This window comes from Rattus norvegicus, chromosome 5 (genome assembly GCF_021556685.1).
Source record: "Rattus norvegicus strain SHRSP/BbbUtx chromosome 5, alternate assembly SHRSP_T2T, whole genome shotgun sequence".
NCBI classification, from domain to species: domain Eukaryota; kingdom Metazoa; phylum Chordata; class Mammalia; order Rodentia; family Muridae; genus Rattus; species Rattus norvegicus.
The window spans coordinates 48,988,083-48,995,418 of NC_141538.1; the positions used below are offsets into that span (position 1 = coordinate 48,988,083).

The 7,336-nt window shown below is 36.6% G+C and overlaps 1 long non-coding RNA gene across 1 annotated transcript; it reads left to right on the forward strand.

Moving 5' to 3' along the window:
• Nucleotides 1–3,098: 3,098 nt before the first annotated feature.
• LOC148005718 (uncharacterized) lies at nt 3,099–5,971 on the forward strand. The gene is made up of 4 exons (XR_015621410.1): nt 3,099–3,145; nt 3,898–3,993; nt 4,886–4,961; nt 5,841–5,971. It is a non-coding gene; the product is annotated as an uncharacterized LOC148005718 (long non-coding RNA).
• Nucleotides 5,972–7,336: the final 1,365 nt, after the last annotated feature.

The window sequence follows — 7,336 nt, forward strand, 5'->3', positions numbered from 1 at the left end:
TGTCCTTTTCCAAGCTCAATTCCAAATTTTCATATACATGGTCTATGTATAAATGACATAATTAATTATATATGTGTATATATACACATACATTCACACATAAATACAACCTATATGACAAACCCTGTATGTATATATTTTTAGGGCTCATTGTTTGGTATTATATAACCAATTGATATGCTTTCCTCTAGGGAAGACTCTTTGTCCCACACTCAGAATCCCTTAGATTTTTGCAGTGCTTTGTGTAGGATTGAGGCCTCATGAGCTTCCTCCTTGCACATTTGCTTCTATGGCTGTCATCCTTGTTCGGGTCACATTTAGGTAGTGAAACTGCGTGAGTGGAGCTTCTCTGATGTTTCTGGGACACGAAGCCTCACTGGAAATTTTCTGTTTCTTTGCCTCTTATAATCTTCTTCTGCAATGATTCCTGACAGGGATGTGAAGAATTTGTGCTATAGATGTATTCAATGAGACTGGGCTCGACCTCTCTACATTTTCATTTCTTGTGGATTTCTGTACTTGTTGTTTTCTGTTGCAAGAAGAAGTTTCCTTGATGAGGGATAAAAGCTACTACAGGGGTTAACGATATTTAGAATGATGTTAGGAATTATGCTGATTGCTAAAGTGTCATTTGCACGTTCTTGTCTAAGATTCATGACTTCACTAGTCTCAAGTAGTTGGCTAGGTTTCCAGTAACAGGACATTTCCTCTTGTGTAGCCCTTAGCTGAATTAGAACTGATGATTCCACCAAGGGTTGGACGGCTTTATTATACCCTTAATGTTATCTTGTCATGCTAGTCATTGTTGTGGTATATCTGAGTCATGGCATATAGGAATTTGGTTGCTTCTAAACTTTTGAAGCTTGCACAGTTCCTTTTTAGACCATAGGTGCTAGTCTTCAGGTAGGGGACTTTCAAGTTAGATTCACCTTAGGTCTACAGAGCCCTGAGTCTGAAATGCATGATACCTTCAGCAACACAGGCTTCCCTTTTGTACCTTAGGGAACAATAACGGGGAATAGCAATAGTGCATTCATTTGAGGAGTCTCTTGTACAACCCATACAAACAACTCAAAAGAGTAGGAGAATACAGAAGAAAAAGGAAACAAATCAAAACAAGAGTAAGATGCTTGAAAAAAATCATATTTATTTGACTTTGAACTATTTACTTACAATGCCTAAAAAACATTTAAATCGGTATATACATACTTTAAATAAATTTTCCCTCCTGGATTGAAAATAATTAATTATTTAAATGTTTTATTTTATTGTTATTGTCCTTACAAGTACTTAATACATTAAGACAGTAAATAGTAATAAATACATATTTCAGTTGCAGCATTAAAAATATCAGTTCTGGGGGTTGGGGATTTAGCTCAGTGGTAGAGCGCTTGCCTAGCAAGAGCAAGGCCCTGGGTTCGGTCCCCAGCTCCGAAAAAAAGACAAAAGAAAAAAAATATCAGTTCTGTAGTGAGTGTAATCCTAAATGGGATGTTTTCTTCATATGCCACTGCTCAGCTCTCGGGGATCGTTGTAGAAGGGGGACTGACGGATTGTGAATCATAGGTGATATATGTCTTCAAGGAAATGGGTTTTCCAGACACATCAGGATGGATATACATAGGAGCCCACAGAGATTGGCAGCAGGGCCAAGGCCTGAACTTGCTTATGCAAGTGATGTTCCAACACTTAGCGAGGGAGGTGAACATAGGCTTCTACTCCTAACCAATAAGCGACCCGAAATTGATAGGTACTGGCAAAGGAAATTGTAGGTTTTTCCAAGGTAATATCGCCGTGTTTATTAACCACAACACAGAGTAATCCCTATGCCTGGAAGAGTTGATCAACACAAATTAATTTTGCTATTTTTCAATTAGTATTTTCTCATATGTTTTCATTTCTGTTTTTCAGTTTTTATTTTATTTATTTATTTTTTTTTTTAGAAAGGCCAAAGAACGTGAAGTTATAAAGTTGGGTGAGGGGAAGTTGGGAGAAAGAAGAGGTATAGGTGACATGATCAAATCATAAAAACAAATTTTTATAAACAAAATTATAAAGACTGAATGGTTACCTACAAAAGCTTTACTAACACATCAAGAGTGTTCCAAATCCATTAACAAACCGTCTTGTTCAAGTTCCCATTATAACCATTAATGGCTGATGTTTGTGGTTAACCAAAACTCTATATGATTGTCATTGTAAAGTCTTTTGGGGATGTACAAATACACATCTAGCCTCCACCAATTCAAAAGTCAAAATAACTCATCATATAGCATCTGATATTCATAACTTCTGTAACATTTTCATATTCTTCTATCAGCTACTTATTGATGTTCCCACCAATATATGTTTTAAATACCCAGATTCATTATATTTATTTTGCTTTCCATTAAATAGAGGGAAAACAGACTCCTTAAGTGGTATGAAGGTTGGCCAACTTCAAATAAGGAATTATTGTGTAGACAGTTCATGTACACATGAATCTCCTACAGTGTTTTTGTCTTAAAGATATAAAGAATGAACTTTATGCATTGCAGTGTATGTAAGTTTAAGAAAAATACTTTGTAGGTTTATATCTGAGAGCTTACAGGAAGAAACTGTGTGACTTGTGGATGGGGAGTGATCTATGTCTAGTAGGCTTATCCCTGTGATGTCCCTGTGCCTTTCTAATCTAGGCATATTTTGCCTGTTCGATCACACTCGGGTGTACTTTTGTACTCAGATACTTGAGTAATAAAAGGATAAGACAGTTAAACAAGAAACTACATCAGGAACAAGAGCTCAAGAGCCCTACATTACTTCTAGTGTTTCTATCCTTTGACCATGGCATGACAATAAGCAATGTCTGTGTCTTAAATGTTAATATAAAAATTCATGAAATCATTACCATCTAGGAACATGGTGTTTGGTAACCTATATCTATATCCTCTAGCCATGGTCACTAATGTTTGACTCCAGAGCCAACTTTTATTCAATTTGCAGTAACAGCCACAACTTTAACTTTTTCCCTGGAGGTCATTTTCACTGAGATTCATTTTACACTGTTCTTGTATTCCATATTCATCGGCTGTTATGAACTTGCTCTGTTCTCCATTCAGGCCCTCTATTCTTATACTCTCCATGGATGCAAGAAATTTATTACAAGGTAAGTTGGGTCACCCTTGAAGGGTGAGAGTAGACAATGACCACAGGGATCATTGTTTGACATGCATTGTTAAGTGATTGACAGGCCCATTTGGATTGACTCTTACAAGAGGGGACAGAAGTATGCAAAGCCTCCTGTTAGATGTAATCTTATGACATTCTTTGCTGTTTATAAAGCAATCTTTCTACCCAGGGACAGGGATATGATGCTGATCGTATTATTTAACCAACAACAATGTGACATAGTAAAATGAGACAAAAATTAATGTAGAGAAGTAACCATATTTTACTGAGAGCAGATCTACTTTAGTCAAAATGCATTGAAAAAGCCCTTACAATTTCATCTTCTTTTCTCCCATCCCATGGCCATTCACTTATGAGGTCTTTTCAAACTTTAAGGATGGAAAATTTTGATAGTCTCCCTTTTCTTCTCCTGGCACTGTTTTGAACTTGCACAATGAATGTGCTTTCCAAGGATACAGAAGTTGAGGTCAGAAGCTGATATTCAAGAAAAATTGAGAGAGCAAGCTTGAGACTTTCATATCTGCTGGCTAAATAATATATCTCAGAGCAAATAACTGCCAAGTGCAGAAATATTCATTGCCTGTGAAAACCTGAGTTTTCTTTCTCTTTGGGAACACCATTAATAAATTTCTTTGAGCTAGGAAGAAGTCATTATGGCATTTTTCCAAGCTCAGACATGCATCACATAATCTCCACCTTAAATATCTGTCTCCTGATTTGTTTTGACAGTAAAACACTTCAAGAAAACCAAGGATGATCTGACAAACAAGGAAGGGGTTCAACCCTGAGGACATGCATGCGAGTTGGCATTGTTCAGATGAGCAGGTTATATTTCGGAAAATATGGGTATATACAAGTGCTTACATGATTAGGACAGCAAGCAAAAGAAAAAGTGCCATGAATTTGAAAAAACAAAAAGAGTTATAGGAGAGGGCTTGAATGTAGAAAAAAGGCAGGAGTAATTATACTATTATCTCAAAAATAAAAGATAAAATGGTAGGAAAAATAAGAGGAAAAGTTATCCCTTGTCTCTGTGGTTACCCTTCCCTTTGATGGGAGCTGTTTGTCTATTTCACAAAAGTATTCACTTTTTGTTTTCTCTGTCCCTGTTTATCTCTTTGTCTGTCTTATTCTCTCTCTCTCTCTCTCTCTCTCTCTCTCTCTCTCTCTCTGTGTCTGTCTATCTATCTGTCTCTCTCTCTCTCTCTGTCTATCTGTCTCTCTCTCTCTCTCTCTCTCTCTCTCTCTCTCTCTGTATATGTTAGGGTACTGGTAACTTCAATTCTGGTGCCCTCCCCTACAGATTTATGAGTTACTTTCCATCTAGTCCGTTTGTCTACTGCTCATTTCTCTACCTGTCATACTCTGTGGGTGGTCTATCATTTTCCAACTGTCATTAATACTTCCCTGTGTGTTTAGTCCCCTTTCCAAGATGTGTAATTACTTTGTAGTCTCATGGTATAAACTCAGTAGTACATACAAATGTCCACCACTCACCAAATACTTCAATAACTGAAAAGAACTTGGCATTAGCACAAATGGGACCCTAATAGAAATTAAAATATTGTCGTCATAGTTCTTGTTTTTACAAGTTGCTGATTGTGAGGAAGAGGCCAAGTCTTCATTATAGTCAACCCTACCAATATCTGACTGGTTACTTATTGTATGTCAGATACACTTCTTTTTGTTAAACATTTATTTTTCTTTTTTTGAGGAGGAAAGACACCTACATCAACAGGGTCATCTACATGAATGGAGTATAAGAAGAAATACAACTCAGGCTAAATGCTCAGGTACATGAGTTAATGGGTAAAGACAAATTTCTATCCCTATTAAACTTATTTTTATTTTAAAAAGAATGAGCTATTATACCAAAACCACAAAACAAAATGTTAAATCCTCAAGTTTAAAATATTGAGTGATGTTTCAAAGTATACACACAATTCAAAGTGTTGAATTTGAAGACATGATCAATGTGGTAATGGTAGTAGAAACAGAAACATTCCAATGGAGAACTAGAGCATGGAAATTTCTCTAAGTCATTTTTGATTTCTGTGGCTGATGAGGAAGTGTGTCTCCATCTCCCATGTCATTTGTGATTTATAGTTTGTGACATTGCTCTCATGGCACCGGCATGGATAGTGCAGGGAAGGCTAGCACAGGTGACATCACAGTGATAATTTAGAAATTCTTTTTGATGACTGTAAGCAAGGAAATGAAGAAAAACACAGGGAACTTTTCTTGGAAAAGATGAAATATACTTGTTTACTGGAAAAATATGAGAAGAATACAAATAAAATATTAGCTATTTTAGAGACAGAAGCTGCTAAGTGTCTTTTCTTTGTAATTATTGAATTATTGTATTATTGAATTATTGAATTATTGTAATCACTCCCATAATCCGTTAGCCTAATCCACCTCTCACCTCTGTCTAACTGAGAGTGTATATATTGTAAGGCAAAAAGTTAACCCACATGCTTTTGTTGAAAATTTATGTATGAAATCAATGAATAAAATCTAAATTCTCTCTCTTTAATTTCTTTTTTAAAGAAAAGAGCAAAAATAATAACAGAAAAAAAAGGATGCCCTAGGCTTCAGGAAGGAATCCAAGAGACAAGCATTTCCTTGGTAATTGTGGTAAAAATGTTTATAAACCTCTTTTCTTCTTGCAGGGAAAAAACGAAGGATTTGGGCAGATGAATGAAGGCTCAGTCTTACATCATTGGTTTAGTGGAACAGCTTTTCTATCTATGAGATACTCCATAAGGAAGAATAAATTAGAATGTACCTTCTTTCACTGACATACATTTGCAGTGTCATATTTGTCATAGATTTTATTGAAATCTACAAATCAAAACATACACATAGTAGCTCATTTTTTATACCATTCTTGAAATGGACCATATTTCCTAGTTGTTATGTTTGCCTTAAAAATTTTTGGAGTATCAATTATAAAATGAGACCTGAAAATTCATAAATAAATGGGAAAAGCTTATTGGTACAACTATTTGTTTTTAAAAACTGAATTTTATGTGAACCCAGATATCCTGCAAGTTAGCAAGGATTTCTTTACAATCTCCAATGTGCGATTTATTGAACATAATAAAAATAATTATGGACTTCATTTCCTCTAGAATATTTTTATAGCACTCATTAGGAATATTACAAGACAATGATATTGATAGGAACACTTTATTAAGTCTGGTGATAGGGCACACACTTAGCCTTCTTTCTACATGTTGTTAAATTAACAGTTTCAAGTAGATGGTACCTCTCTGTTCAGAGTCAAGGAAGTTGGAGATTTTGTCATTTGGACAAAGGAAAAGATAGGAATGGATAAAGTCTATATGTGAAGCCCTGTGTGCTAATGGCAAGCCATCATGTACGTGTTAACTAGTTATAGACCCTAAAACAACTAACACGCATGGGTGTTTTACTCCCAAAGGGAAAATAATAGTGAAGAAGCTGAACTAGCATGTCCATATGTCATAATCAATAACAAAACTGGGGAAGAAAATTTAGATTTCTTTTTTTAAATTATTATTCTTTAATCTTATAGTTTTAATAGTCCAGTTCTTATTCCCCTCCCACTCTGGTCTGCCCTCCAACTATTCCTTATCCCATTCCTCCTCCCCCTTCTCTAAGAGGATGTCCCAACCTCACCAGATGGCTTTGGGGCCTCAAGTCTCCAGAGGGTTAGGCTGATCTTCTCTCACTGAGACCAGACCCAGCAGACTCTGCTATATACATGTCAGGGGACTCAGATCAGGTAGTGTGTGCTACTTGGTTGGAGGCTCAGTGTCTGAATGATCTCAGGGGTACAGGTTAGTTGATACTGCTGGCCTTCCTATGGGGTCTTAGTCCTCCTCAGCTTCTTCCAGTCTTTCCCTAATTAACCCATAGGGGTCCCCAGCTTCTGTCCATTGGTTGGGTGTTAAGTATCTGCATTTGTCTCAGTCAGCTACTTGTTGGGCCTCTTGGGGAAGAGCCATGCCAGGCTGCTGTCTTTAAGCACTCCATAGCATCATTAATAGTGTCATGTCCTGGAGTCTCCCCTTGAGATGGGTTCTAATTTGGTGCTGTCACTGGAGCTCCTTTTCCTTGGGCTCTTCTCCATTTTTGTCCCTGCAGTTCGTTCAGACAGGAACAATTCTGTGTCTGAGTTTTT